The sequence below is a fragment of the Balaenoptera physalus genome (genome assembly GCF_965194825.1).
Source record: "Balaenoptera physalus genome assembly, chromosome: 18".
NCBI lineage: Eukaryota > Metazoa > Chordata > Mammalia > Artiodactyla > Balaenopteridae > Balaenoptera > Balaenoptera physalus.
The window spans coordinates 65,037,212-65,052,778 of record NC_138899.1 but is presented as its reverse complement, the minus strand read 5'-3'; the positions used below and the strand labels follow the sequence as shown (position 1 = coordinate 65,052,778).

General features: G+C 38.8%; 2 pseudogenes across 2 annotated transcripts; one reads left to right on the top strand and one right to left on the bottom strand.

The window, feature by feature from the left end:
* Positions 1–274: 274 nt before the first annotated feature.
* Positions 275–4,095, bottom strand: LOC309647681 (PRELI domain containing protein 3B pseudogene; annotated as a pseudogene). Its single transcript has one exon. The product of its transcript is annotated as a PRELI domain containing protein 3B pseudogene (transcript).
* A 780-nt stretch (positions 4,096–4,875) lies between these two features.
* On the top strand, positions 4,876–15,125 carry LOC309647680 (small ribosomal subunit protein eS4 pseudogene; annotated as a pseudogene). Its single transcript has one exon. The product of its transcript is annotated as a small ribosomal subunit protein eS4 pseudogene (transcript).
* The last annotated feature ends 442 nt before the right edge of the window (positions 15,126–15,567 follow it).

The following is a 15,567-nucleotide window of genomic DNA, read 5'->3' as shown; positions in this document are numbered from 1 at the left end:
ATTAATATTTATTTGAAGTTAAGCTCATACTTGCTACTACCTTTATTTTTCATTTTTTCTTGCATCTCAATCCTTCTGTTTGGGATTATTTCCTTTCTTCCTGAAATACATCCTTCAGAATTTCCTCTCGTGTAGGTCTGTTAGTAGAAAACTCATTTTTTGTTTGTTTGAACATATCTTCATTGAACTTCCTTCTTTATGGATATTTTAGCTAGACATAGACTTCTAGAATTTTTGGAACTCATCAAACCAGTAATTTCATTACATTCTGACTTCTTTTATTGCTCTTGAAAAGTATTCCTGTTGGTCAGTTCTTCACAGATAATATGCATTTTTTTCTTTAATTGCTTTCAAGACATCCTCGTTGTCTTTGGTTTTCTGAATTTTCACCATGGTCTATGTAGGTGTGGCATCCTTTTTATTTTCCTGCTTGGGATTCATAGAACTCCCTGAGTACGTGATTGGTATCCTTCTGTAGTTCTAGAAAATGGTTACCATCTCATCAAGTATTGCCTCTTCCTCACTTTCTCTACTTTTTTTTTGGACTCTGATTTAATGTATGTGAGGCTTTCTTACTGTAGACTTTTCCTGTTACTTTCTATGCTAAACTGTTTTTTCCAGGTAATGACTATATTTTCAGGAAGCATAACCAGCCCACAGTACAGCAGACTAAATCATAAAGACTTTTGGAAGTACAAATTGAAGGAAGGTAATAACTTTACTAGTTTACAAAATTTTGGCAAATTAATACAGTCCTTGTGGATACAATATAATTTTCAGGCCAAAAGTATCATCTAAGTACCAAATCAAAACACTGTGGTTTTTAGCAGAGCAGGTTATTTTATACAAATTAATATGCCTTTAAAACTATACAATTTCTCCTTTTAAAGTGAGTTCCTTCAAGCAAGCTGTTGAGGGTAACTACAGTAGAGCAACTGTGTGCACGTAAGAGGTGGTTCTTCTTTGTTCTGAGGTTGGTCCCAAGCCAGATAGAATGCCAGTGTGGGAAAAGCTTTAAAATCCTACCTCAAGGAGAGTAACTATGCCAATACCAATTTCAAAATACATTTTCAAAAATTGTTAAATTTTCACCGGTTACTGGAACCCTCAAAATTAGATGAATATTTTGAACTACACTAATTTTAGATGATCCCTTTTATATAAAAGTCCTGCACCTCTTTGTTTTGGTCAAAAGGCACGTAGCCTTTCTTTAGGTTATTAAAAAAATTCTACCTAAAATGTAGTTGTATTTTTAAAATAACAAATAAATACATTGCCAGCTAAAAGACACCTGGGAGACCCAGTGCTATATACCAATTTTCATTATCATTTCTCTACAAATGCTGCAGCTGCCATGGGTGTCCTTATCTTCCTCTTGCTGAAGCCGTCAACCCTTCAATCTTGGCATTTAATTTATGCATTACGGATTCCATTGCATCTCAGCCTTGATTAGCATTTGAAGATATCGTACTTGCCATAAATCGTTCTGCGTAACTGCTGAGACTGACTCCTTTCAGTCATTATGACTTTTTAAGTCAAAATAGTTTTTTCCTGGGTCTTGAGGATGTGGTTTGTATATGTCTCCCAACTACTGAAACCATATTTGTAAATGAAATATTAGTAGATTTAAGTTCCGTTATTTTCTTTATAAGATCAACTATATATTGCACATATGTTTTGGTTCCTGCTGCACCAATAAGTGAATTTACAATGGAAGGCAATTCCCACTCTGTGCTGAGAAGTCTATGGCTATGCAACTTTCCAGAAGGTTCTATATGTCTGTCCCATACATCAACTCTAACCATACTTGGGTTCCTAGGGTTTGGGTATATCTGCCTTGCAGGTGTTGTAACAGTTTCCCATGGATAGTAAAAGACATGCTGTGAAGTCCAGATCGTCATGGTGGTGGTGACCTGTGTGACGTTCAGGCAGTGCTAGGGGACAATGAGGCAAAGAGGTGATACCTGCCCTCACCTCCTCATCCACCCTAGCCATTGAAGCTGGTACCTCTATGCTATGGTTTTTAATGCTGTATTCTCCAGTTCACTAATCCTCTTCAGTGTTGTCTAACCTGTTATTGAACCTATCCATGTAGTTTTAAATTTTATTGCGTTTTTATTTTTATAAAACTCTATTTTTGTCTGCTTTATCATTTTTATATGTTTTCTGTTCCTTCAGAGATCCTGAAGTTTGTCTTTTCTTTATTCAAGCATAGTAAACATGATTATTTTAAAGACTCTTCGGTAATTCCCATATCTAAGCCTTGTGAATCTGTGTTATCTCTTGCTTCTGCTGGTTCTTCCTAGTTTCCTTGTGTGCTTAGTTATTTTTGACTGGATACTGGATGTTTTATTCGAAAAAAATGTAGGAATTACATTTAATTCCTTAATTAATTAAGAAAACTTCATCCAGATAGGATTTGTCATTGCTTCTGCCAGGCACCAGGATGCTACCAGCTTGGGATCAACTTAAATCAAGTTCAAGACTTGAGATTCACCGGATGACCCAGAAATAAAGCTCAAGTGTAATTCCATGTGAGGACTGACCCATTCCTGGACCGGCCTTAGCCTGAAGACCCTTTAAGGTCTCAACTATTGTGGGGAGAGTTTCTTGTTATATCCCCATAATGGTTACATTCCCAAGAAGAATGTTCTGGCTTAGGCTCCTATCCTCAGGGCAAAGATGTCTTTTTTTTGCTCCTTTTATTCCTGAATTAAAATTTCTCTTCAGTTTTTACAATTCCCTATTATCTTGTCATCTCTTAGTTTTTAAAAAAAATATTTTGTCCGACAATTTTTTGTGGTTAGCATTGGTTTGAATAAGATCGATACTGGAAAGAAGGAGTCCTCTTGGATATACTTTGAAGGTAAACCCAGTAGGACTCTGTGCCTGAGTGGAGGAGGTACATAACAGAAAGAGGAGTCGAGGATGACTGGGAGGTTTATTACTTGATTGTTTAAGAATGGAGAAGACAGAACTTATGGTTACCAGGGGGGGAAGAGTGGGGGAGAGGGATAGAGTGGGAGTTTGGGATTGACATGTACACACTGCTATATGTAAAATAGATAACCAACAAGGACCTACTGTATAGCACAGGGAACTCTGCTCAACATTCTGTAATAACCTAAATGGGAAAAGAATTTGAAAAAGAGCAGATACATTTATATGTATGAGTGAATCACTTTGCTGTACACCTGAAACTACCACAACATTGTAAATCAACTATACTCCAATATAAAATAAAAATTTAATAATAAGAAAATAATGGAGAAACTAATAACTGAGATGAGAAAGACTGAGGAAGGGGCAGGTGGAAGAAGGAGCAGGAATTTATTTAGGGGCATGTTAAGGCCCCTGAGAGTCACGCAGGTGGAGAAGTTGAGTAGGCAGCTGAGTATATAAGCCTGGAGTTCAGGAAAGAGGTTAAAGCTGGACAGAGAACGTTTGGAGCCCTCAGTGTATGCATATACTTAAAATTGTGAGATTGGTTGAAATCACCAAGGGAGTAGATACAGATCGAGAAGAGGTTCAAAGACCTAACAGACATTCAGGAAATATTCATTCTCTCCCTTCCTTCTCCTGAAGCACTCAGTAGGTATGATGTATTGCCAGATATAAAGATGGAAAGTTTTTCCTTTTTTTCACTAATGACTAATATAATAAATGAAATAAGGTTTCCCTGGTGGCACAGTGGTTAAGAATCCGCCTGCCAATGCAGCGGGCACGGGTTCGAGCCCTGGTCTGGGAAGATCCCACATGCCGCGGAGCAACTAGGCCCGAGCGCCACAACTACGCCTGCACTCTGGAGCCCACGAGCCACAACAACTGAGCCCGCGAGCCACAACTGCTGAGACCCACGCGCCTAGAGCATGTGCTCCGCAACAAGAGAAGCCACTGCAATGAGAAGCCTGCGCACCGCAACGAGGAGTGGCCCCCGCTCGCCACAACTAGAGAGGGCCTGCGTGCAGCAACGAAGACCCAATGCAGCCAAAAATAAACAAATATATTTTAAAAAATAAAAAAATAAATGAAATAATTTAGACAGGAAGAATTTGTCACCATGTCCTATTGCCCTACTTCCTTACTATTGTCCCAGCCTTCCCCCTCTCCCTATCCCCACTGCACTGCCTATTCTGGACTCAACATTTCTAAGCTGTGTTACCTCCCAGCCTCAGAGAGGGTCTTCCTGATTCTAGCCTTTCTCATGTTTCCTCTACATCAGGACCAGAGCAATCCTCTTACAACCCAAGGGTGATTGCTGACTGTCTGATTTTGAAATGGCAGTCATAGTTTAATATTTATTTACATCATTTTTACCAATTTAGATGAACAAGACTATACTAGTGACAAGGGTTTCATAAACTGAGGAAACAAAGCAAAATTTGCCAAGAATATACGAGTGAAAGTATAGCATTTTGGGCAAATATTTCCTATTCATTGCAAATCATGTGTGGCAATTAGGAAACAGACTGTAAATAAGAACAGGAACCTTTGTCAGTCCTATGCTCACTCACCAGTCAGTTTTTATTCTATACATACACCGATTTCCAGAATAAAATGGCCTGCATTTTCCTGACTCACAGTCAGAAGAAAAGGAGTTGGTTACTCAGGAAGAATGCAAATCTCTGCAAAGAGGTCCTTTGAAAATAAAACTTATTTTTGCTTCCCAGGGATAAGTTGGATGTAGGCCTGAGTGAAGACAGGAGAGTAAAGTAGATGACCTTTCATTTTCCTGGACAATACTGATTTAATTTTGGAGTCTATTTCTGCAATAATTCATTAGGGCAGAGGAATTCTATTCCTTTTCATCACTTTTGTTTAAAATTCAATGATCCAGGCTATCTCCACCTCACTCTATATCTTTATTTCTTTTATCTTTTGGTCCACATGGACACTAGGTCAAAATAAAAGACAAATATGAAAATTATCAAAACAAAATGCTGCTCTTTCCGTGCCTAGCGCAGCCATGGCTCGTGGTCCCAAGAAGCACCTGAAGCGCGTAGCAGCTCCAAAGCATTGGATGCTGGATAAACTGACTGGTGTGTTTGCTCCTCGTCCATCTACCGGTCCCCACAAGCTGAGGGAATGTCTCCCCCTAATTATTTTCCTAAGGAACAGACTTAAATATGCCCTAACAGGAGATGAAGTAAAGAAGATCTGCATGCAGCGTTTCATTAAGATTGATGGCAAGGTCCGCACCGATATAACTTACCCTGCTGGTTTTATGGATGTCATCAGCATTGACAAGACTGGAGAGAATTTTCATCTGATCTATGACACCAAGGGTCGCTTTGCTGTTCATCGTATCACACCTGAGGAGGCCAAGTATAAGTTATGCAAAGTGAGAAAGATCTAAGGAATCCCTCATCTGGTGACCCATGATGCTCACACCATCTGCTACCCTGATCCCCTCATCAAGGTGAATGACACCATTCAGATTGATTTGGAGACTGGCAAGATTACTGATTTCATCAAATTTGACACGGATAACCTGTGCACGGTGACTGGAGGTGCTAACCTGGGAAGAATTGGTGTGATCACTAACCGGGAGATACATCCTGGTTCTTTTGATGTAGTTCATGTGAAAGATGCCAACGGCAATAGCTTTGCCACCCGGCTCTCCAACATTTTCATTATTGGCAAAGGCAACAAACCATGGATCTCTCTTCCTCGTGGAAAGGGTATCCGCCTTACCGTGGCTGAGGAGAGAGACAAGAGACTGGCAGCCAAACAGAGCAGTGGATAAAATGATCTCTTAAGTGACGTGACTGGGAAAGTCGTTTAACTTATGGATAATACTACATAATTAAAAGCCTCTTTAGTGTTAAAAAAAAAAAAAAAAAAAAACCAAAACGCTGTTTCTGACTCACAGATGTAGAGAAGACACTTGTAGTTGACAAGGGGGAGGACGAGGTGGGGGAGGGATGGATTGGGAGTTTGGGATTAGCAGAGGCACACTATTATATATAGGATGGATAAACAAGGTTCTACTGTGTAGCACAGGGAACTATATTTAATATCCTGTGATAAACCATAATAGAAAAGAATATGAAAAAGAATGTATAACTGAATCACTTTGCTTTACAGCAGAAATTAACACAACTTTGTAAATCAACTATACTTCAATAAAAATAGATAAATAAATAAATAAATTTTAAAAATGCTGTGTTTAATGTAAGCCCTTCAGAAGAAGGGTTTATGACCAATGCTGATCCTTACTATAACTGAAATGCATTTAGTGCTTACTTAGGGCCAGGCTGTGTGCTAAGCTCTCTGCATAGATATCATATACCCCTCACCACAACCCTTGGGGGCAGTACTTTTATTACCCCCATTTTAGAGATGAGGCACGGAGCAGGTAAGTAACTTGTTCAGAGCTAGTAAGGAAGCAGTTGAATTCCAGAGCCCTTGCATCTAACCTCTATGCTGTTAAGTCCTAATGGATGGATATCTACCCACAGTAATACTTCAGTTATAGTGATTACATATAGTTTTCAGACACTGAGGACCAGTGATGCAAAACCTAGGTCAGCATGCGGTACAGAGGGTGCAAACACACCTTGATTTCTAATGGATTCTTTCTCAAACCCTTTCCCTCAGAACTCCTTCATCATTTCATATTCTTGGCTGTTTGGCCTCCTCCCTTACCAATATGTTTTCCTGTCTTGATTCCTGAAATTCTGCAGCATACTCGACATTGGTTTCAACGGATACTCTGGCTTTTGGGGGAGTAGGAGCTGGGAGCAGAATGGACTTTCCTTGCACAAGAGATGGGAGAACTTGAGTGAAGTCTTGAGTAGGAGAGGAGGGGGGATTAGGGAGAGGAGTCTGTGGGTTAGGCACTAGGAGTGAGGAGGGTAGACCCTTCTTTGGGGAGGTCTGTACTTTGGAGAACAGTAATATTTTACCATATGCAACCTTTTTTGTGTGTTTCCATAACATCTTCACTAATGAACTCAGATGTGATGACATGCTTAAACAATTTGATTTCCTGTGGAAACTGCTGAAAGGCTGAGTTGATATTTTGGTTGACTTCAGCCTGAATCAGGGTCAACAGGCATGGATGAGGGAATACAAGTCTGACAGGCAAAAGATTTTTGCCCAGACAGTGGGAAATTGGCATTCGGGGTGTCAAATATGGACAATTCCTGATGATGGCCTAGTGCAGGGTCTGACCATGGGAGAGGTGACTGAAAGGGAGTGGCAGTGCAGGTCTTTGGAAGTGAAGACACTGAGACAGAATTCATTCATAAGAACCCTCACACTCTGATTATCATTGTTTGCTCCCTACTGCTATCATTATAAGAAGCCAATCACTGTTTTTGTGTGTTTTCAATTTCCTGCATCTATCTAAATATTCAGATGGAAAGTGGAAAATTGAGAATCCTCAAGAAGATGGTTTGAGTAACACCAAGCATCCAGCACTGGGAAGATAAAAAGTCAAGGTGATTGATGAATCACCTTTATCTAGACATTTTGAAGTCAAGTAGGAACAGCCAGAAAGCGGATATTGGCAAACAATTTCCTAGGAATGAAATCTGAAGTTGGAATAGGTCATTGCATCTAACCTGAGAGCCTACAGAAAATGGGTCCCCACATTAGCCCAGAATTAAAGCTGGCCCAGATAAAAGCCTGGGAAGACTGTCAAAGGAAAGATTTTGAAAATTTAGGTAGCAGGAGATGAATGGCAAGATCACAGCTAAGATGAAATAGCCTTGGAAGTAAAACCTACATGGGAAGCAAAGGTCAAGAAATACAGGAGGGAAAACTCAGGGCACTTTAGTGGTGCAGACCTGTGGGGAATACGCTTCTGAAAATAAAATAAAATGAGACATCAAAGAGGCCTTTACAAGTTGAAGCCTTATGCTTACCTGCAGTCAAAGATAAGATTTAAATTTTATTGGAGCAAAGTACAGATGAAGAATAAATCAAATTTAAGTGCCCTATAACGTTCTTAATGAAGTAGAAGTCAGAATTTTGGATAATAGCAATGGAGAAAAGAGGATCCAGTTCTGTTGACCATGATCTGCAGTTGCTTCTTGGACACTAATGTGCATAGACTCACGTGGGGATCTTTGTTGCAGAGTTTGATTCACTATGTCTGCAATGGAGCCATAGTGTCCTCATTTCTCAATTGCTCCCAGGTGATGTCAGTGCTGCTTGACCTTAGACCACACTGTGAGTGACAGGGCTGTAGAGCAGAGGTTTCCACACCTGGATTCCCAAGAAAGCTCCCCAGGGAATACTGATATGCAGCAGGATTTTGGAAACAAATCTATTGAAAAACTTTTTGGAAATGAATGAATGCAAAAACAGAGGAATCAGGACCATCATGAAGCTTCTTCAAATAAAACTTTTTTTCCCAACAACATGTGGAAAACAATATCATGGATATTTGTATAAAAGATCTAAAGCAGCCATCAAAAATTTGGGGTGGATGTGGTATGTTTTTAATAAATTGTGCAGTGTTTGTTTTAAAGATGTTGAAAGCCTGGAGCGGATCACAAAGGGTAGATGAAATGAGTAAATCTACAGACATGTTAACACTTTGTAGCTTCTTTAATCATTCTTTTAATTGGTTGGATAATAAATGTGGCCAGTAACTTCTAGGTATTCAAGGAGCTAGAAAGAGAGAAAGAGAAAGAGAATCTGAGTGCATGTGTGTATAAGTATGCATGTGTGTGAATGTTGTGTTTAAAGGCATGCAAGAGTGTGTGTGTGTGTGTGTGTGTGTGTGTGTGTGTGTTCACTGAGAAGCCAGGGCCAAGAAATGCTGACATCCAGCATGTGTCACATCTTACATTACATTCAGGTGGTGAAAACATGAGGCTCTTCAAGCACCTACTCTCTTACAACTTCACCAGACTCTTACTGTAATTTTTGTAGACTCCTGTATCTTTCAAGACCCAATAGGATTCCATCTCTGCTACATCCAGTTTTGTCCCTTTTAGTAAAATGTAATTAGATGCAAATACAAATCACAACTATTGTCAGAATTCAAATGGGTTCTGATGAGAATTAACATGTTCCATTCATAGAAGTACTGATTCAGAGCACACAATAAGGCAAAAATTCAAGATTAGGCAGAAACCACTCATTTCTCAAGCAGAAATAGCCATATTGTATTCATCTTATAGAGATTAGAATTTTGCAATCCAGATATCAGAGCTTTATGCTATAAATGATTTCTTATCCTCCCTCTCAAATCTTACCCTCCATAATGACAATTGAATAAATGAATATGTGACAGAATTAATTGAATGCTATTATCTTCACTTTATGGTTTTAATTTTGGATCTAGTCTCATTAACACAATTATCCAGGAAAGCATTATGTTAAATAAACACACAACTGTGATGTACTGTATGTATTAATCAGAATTTTTGTGTTTGCTAGTGACGAACTCAACTCACACTGATTTAAAACAAAGGAAAATGAACTTACTGATTCATGTAACTATAAAATTGAGGTACACTTTGGGTATAATTGGAACCAAAGAGTCAATTTTTCAATCTCTTTCTTTTCTTCCTCTGTTTCTTTTGAGTGTTGGCCTTATTCATTCCTATAGCAGAAAGTTTTTTCTAGTCAAGGAAGGTGTCTCAAAGCAGCTTGAACTTATAGACTTTAGGACTCAAGATCCCAGAAGAAGAAAAAGAATCTTTTCCCATACCCATGGCAAAAAAATCCTTGGGGAAGATCGTGATTCAGCCTGACTTACATAACCATCTCTGAAACCATCATTATGACCATAGGGCTGGAGCCCTCCACTGGCCACACTTGGGTCACATGCCCATCTCTGGGACTAAAATGTGGTCGGTATTGTTCCCATCTTGACAACTTTGAATATAAGAAGGATGTTTTCCCTGAAGGAAGGGGCGATAGGCAGACTGATAATGTATTTTCACTCTATATTACAGGTCTAGCTTGAACGGTAGGTAAGATGAGACTCATGGGGGTGCTGTCGAGGACAGGAAGAGAAGTATTTGGACAGGATACAGGGAAGTTTAATGGACAAGACATATAAACAACAGAGGAGTCTCAAATTAACACGTATGTTTGTATAGGAAGACTTATATCTCTTGCTAGTGGACTTCAGACAAGCTATCAAGGCTACAATGACCTGTAGTAGAATATAAAGTTATCTGGCTGCAGTGGGTGGTCTTAGGAGATTTAACAAGCATGAAAGCATTTATTATTAAGTGCAGAAATAGTTCATAATGATGTGGGATCTTGGATCTAAAATTAACCCCAAACATCTTTAAAGCATGATTATCATGATTGTATGTTTTGTCAGGAGATCAGCTGAGCTGTAGAGAGCTGGAACTGTCAGGTGTTAGAGTGACTAAAGCAACAAGCCAAAGTGAAAGTAACAGTGAAGCCTTTCATCACTTGCTGTGATAGTATAAGCAAGAGGCCAAACCCAGAGAAAGCACTAACTCCCCCCTTCCCCATCCCATTTCACTTTTCCCCATGGAATGCATGCCTGGCAGGTTCAAGCGCATCAATGCAGACTTGGGGGTGGTCTCACTGTTGAGGGAGCCCCAAACACAAGGTTCCTGAAGTTTTATGGCTCCTATAGTTTTATGGATTGTATGTAAACATGATCAGACTCATGTTTAATCTGTGTGCTGGAGGGAGGGAGGAAAGGGAATGCTAGAAGTAGAAAAGACTGGATACTGACTCAAGTCAACATGTTCCTCTGTCTTTGGTATGTCCTGTAAATTGGTAGTTGGACCCAAAGTCTTGAGCAGACACACGTTTAATCCTTTTGGCAACACTACCGGGTAGTACTGTGTTCTTTTTCCCCCACCCACAGGTTACTGAAATATAATAGACATATAACGTTGTGTAAGATTAAGGTGTGCAATATGTTGATTTGATACACTTACATATTGCAAAATGATTACCACCCCCCTTTAATACAAATTGCCGTCCAGAAATATTGTGCCAATTTAATTCTCAATAGCAGTCCTTGCAAATGCCAGTTCTTCAGCATCATTTCTAGGAAAAGACATTACCTGGTTTTTAAATACTGGCAATTTTGGGGAAAAAGATACTATACTGTTGTTTTAATTTGTAATTTTTTGCTTACTAGAGAGCTTAACAATTATTCATGTGTTTATTGGTCTTTGTATTTCTTTTACAACAAATTACATGTTCATGCTTCATGCTCATTTTTCCATACAGGTTGTAGTATCATCCATATTGATTTATTCCATAGTATTTATATATTAAAATTATTAATCATTTGCCTGCCATATTAACTGTCAGTATTTTTCTTGCCTGTTATTTATTGTTTAATTTGTTTGTCATTCCTTTATATCAGGTTTTGAAAATTTATATAGATGAGTCTATAATGTTTTTTCTTTGTATCCTAGAGTTTTAATCTTAGAAAACCAATTTCCTCTTAACAAATATGATACATCACTACCTACTGTTTCTTCTCATTATGTTTACGTTTTAACGTTCATCTCAATTCATCTACAACTTATTTGAGTATGTCTTGTAGAGTGATGATCAATCACCAATTTTTTTTCAATCACCAATTTTGCAGATCATTTATGAAGTATATCCTTTCCACACTGTGTGGCTGTGGAATGGAATGGAATGGAATGCCAGTAGGAGAACAAAGCCAAATGAGCAGACAGCATCTACAGTAAAAGCCAGGTGAGAAAGTATTCACATGAACCCCCAAATGCAAGTGGGTTGGCATGAATTAGGTACAGAAACCTTACCTGCTTGAGATCAGCAACTACACAGGCGGTAATGGAAGGAAATCAAAGGGTTTTCTGAGCGTTCTGGGAGCTAAAAACCTCAAAACTGCTCCCACATTTTCACAGTAAAGTGCAGTTGGCTGTTCTGAGAACAGAAAAACTTGAAGAATATTTCCCAATCTTCACTTTATCGGTGAGTGCTAGCATGGATTGGATCTGTGAACTCTCAAAACTAACAAACTACAGCTCCCTTGCAGGACAAACCTGTGCTCCTAGGAGAAACTGCTGAGTGTGGAATCCAAATTGAGCAGGATGGAGACAATAAGTGCAAAAGAAAACACCTGTGGTTTATTTGGGATGGGTTTCAGGGAGCAGGAGAGTGGCACTGATAGAGTGAACCAGGAAAATCCAATATAAGGATGCTGTAATCAGTTGACTACCCCATAGGAAACTGGGTCCCAATTCCACCAGAACTTACTGAGGAATTTATTGTGATTTATGATACGGCCTACAATACTCTCAATTTTCAAATGTTTCCTGTGCATTCTTCAGAGATATATGGAGTGAAGATTTTTTTCTCAAAACTCTTCTGTCAATTCATTGTAAGCCTCTTTAGCAACTGCCATTACAGGATGACTTGATCAGATTTATTTTTTGCTGTGAAGCTTAATCAAGAATACTGAAGACCTGTAGATTTGTTGCAGCTGATGGGCGTGCGATGGGGATGGCTAAGGAGGGAATGCTGGATGTGGAAGTTGCTAGATGCCACATTCAGTTTCTGACAGTTAAAGCAAGCAAAGGACAATAATTCAAACAAGACAATTTTAGAAGATGGATACATATAGATGATGAATATATAGATATATATATAATATAGATAGATAAACTCAATGTATTATGTATTAAATTAAAAATTAATAACAAATGTGTCTAGCACTGGCCTTTTAAGTGTATTCTGGTAGATACTCAAGTTTGGAGAGTGAAATAGACACTGCCTACAAAATCACAACTGTCTAATAAAGTACTGATTATTGATTAGGTTGCCAGGAATGTCAGTGCTAAGAGGAATCTGCCCTGGCCTCACTACTGCACAGGACAGCCATATATGTATATGGCTATTATGTACAACAGTGATTATATGTATATAATTATGTATATATGTATATTAAATAATATGTATATGTATACGTTATATAATCATCATGTATATGTGATTATTATGTGTATATGTATATTATATAATACATGTATATGTGCATATTACATAATATGTATTATTATGTATATGTATACATGATTATCATATATATATGATTATTATTCTGGTTTATAGATTCACCATGCATGAGTATGGATACTGTGAACTAGTTATCAGTCACAATCTCACAATCAACCCTGGGGCATTAATCCTTGAATCCTGGATACCTTTGGGGAGATTCCCCTCCTTCTTTATTACCATATAGATGGCCATGCCAGGGAGCCATCTGCTTGTTTGTGGTTTTGTTTTTGTTTTTATCTTTTTCTTATACCAGTTGTAGAAATGCCAGCACTTAAGGTTCTTGAGACATGATCACAAATATCATTTAAAATTGTATTGATGAATGGACGAATATGGCACAGTCATAAAATTCTGTTTCAATACAAGGTGCGTGCTTTCCATGGAGTAATTTAATTTTCAATCCTTTCAGGGCAGTTCCTCCCTATTTATATTCATTTCAGCTGGGTATAGGGTTGGTTTTTGTCATGAGTGGTCATGGAAATGTAATTGAGTGTAGTCTTTTCCAATCTCTTTTTCGTGAAAGATGCCTTTCAGAATCTCCCATATTTCACGTTAATCAAAGCCAGTTGATTGGATGTGTTTTTGTGGATAACTCTTCCTCTGCTCATCCTGCTTAGGTCTGAGCATTCAAATTCCATCAGCTGTTCTTCTTTTAGTAAGAATGCCAGAGGAACTGATTGAAGGACTGCTTTTGAGCAAGAAGATGAGACGTTCAGTAGCAAGGACTCAGATAGATGGGTTTGGCATAACCTTCTTCTGGAAGATGATTTAGAGTTTTACACAACAATCTGAACATTACTTGGGGCTTAAAATGAAGATCAATAAGTGAAACTTTAGGGAAACTTTGAAGGTAGCAGGCACGGTGTGGCAGAGACCTCATTGCCAGAGTAACAATAATAATCTTTACTCATTCCCTTAAAAGCAGATAGTGTTGAATTTTTTTCTGGGCTTTCAGCCCTATAAGCCTCCATAACCTCAGGCTCAAAGTTTCCGTGGGCCACTTTCCCACCTGTGAGGAGGAAATCATCATGGCTGACGGCTTTCTTAGTCACCTTGAAAATGGGGTGTGGTAACCAAGACATTTTTCAGAGGCCACAAAAATCAAGAAATGGAAACCCTTTCTTGTCCTCATACCCAGGACTCAGCTACAGGGTGGGCAAAATGGAAACATGGGCTCCAAGGCATGGAGTTGTCTCTCTAACTGACTTGGTAGATAATTCTGCTAAAAGAAAGACCATTTTAAGTCAGTATTTGGGAAGGTGTCCAATAATAAAAATAGGAACACCAAGGGCAATAACAGTTACCATTTATTAAGCACATTCCAAGTGCTGAATGCTTTGCAAAAATCACCCTTAATCCTCTCAACAAGAAGTACATTCATTTTCACTAATACTTTCTAGACACAGAAACAAATTTAGGAAGATAAACATGTTTTCCCAAATCTTCGTACGGATGTGAATACTAAGCCAGGTCTGTCTGATAGAAAAGCTCATGTTTTTAACCATTTCTGTATTCTGTCAGGATAAATAATATTCGCCTCTATTGAATTAATATCAAATATGAGATACTATACGCACATTGTTACTAATTTGTGAAGTAGTATTACCACCATCCCCATTTTACAGGTGGTGAAACAAAGGCTCAGGAGGGATTAATAATTTGCCCAAAGTCACACAGGTAATTGCGAGAAGGATTCAACCCCAGATGTGTGAGCTTCAAGACCCATTTTTCCCATCAAGCCACACTGACTTCTGGGGCCCAGGACCTTCTTGGGTATGAAGAGAAGTGAGCTCAGAGTTTCCTGACCTTCCAAATAGAGCTGGAATTAAATGTCAACTTTATTTATCTACGAAAATTTATACAAAAGAAAAAGAAAGAATGTAGCATATGTCCCTGGAAATGGAATGACTTGAACTTAATGTATCCCTTGTGAACACAGAATTTATCAGCCAAGATAGATGGCTGGCCTTGTGGAGTCAGAGAGTGCAAGGAATTTTAAAAGCCCAGCATCATTCAAGGCATGGGAATTCAATTCTAGGGCCTGAATTTCACAGCTTGTAAAGGGAACTTTTGGAGAAGTAATGGAGAAGGCAACTCGCCTTCAGACACAACACGTAGCTTGTGATTTCAGGATGTTGATGTGTGTCTTATTATGTAGCTTGTGATTTCAGGATGTTGATGTGTGTCTTATTATGTTATTCCTGACATGGGTCCATTGTATTTTAATGAACGTGTAGGTGGCCCTTAGATTGGATCTATGGTATGTGTGCTGCTTGGCCAGGTGTGGGAACTCAGTAAATCAAAGGCTGCATCAGAAGCCTGACTTTCCCCCCAAAGGTACACATTTCTATCTAGGGATAACTTGGGGAAATCTGATTACACCACAAAGAAGTGGTCAGAACAAAGACAGAGAAAATAGATCCCTTAGATCAGAGGGAACACTTTCCTAAATGTTTTGTCTCTTTCAAGGAGCACTGAAAGAGCTTCAATCCCTGTGACTACTCTTTCATTGTTTGCTTTCAGCAAGGGAGCAAGCAGTGGACTGAAGGAAATCACTGTTGCTCAGCTTATCAC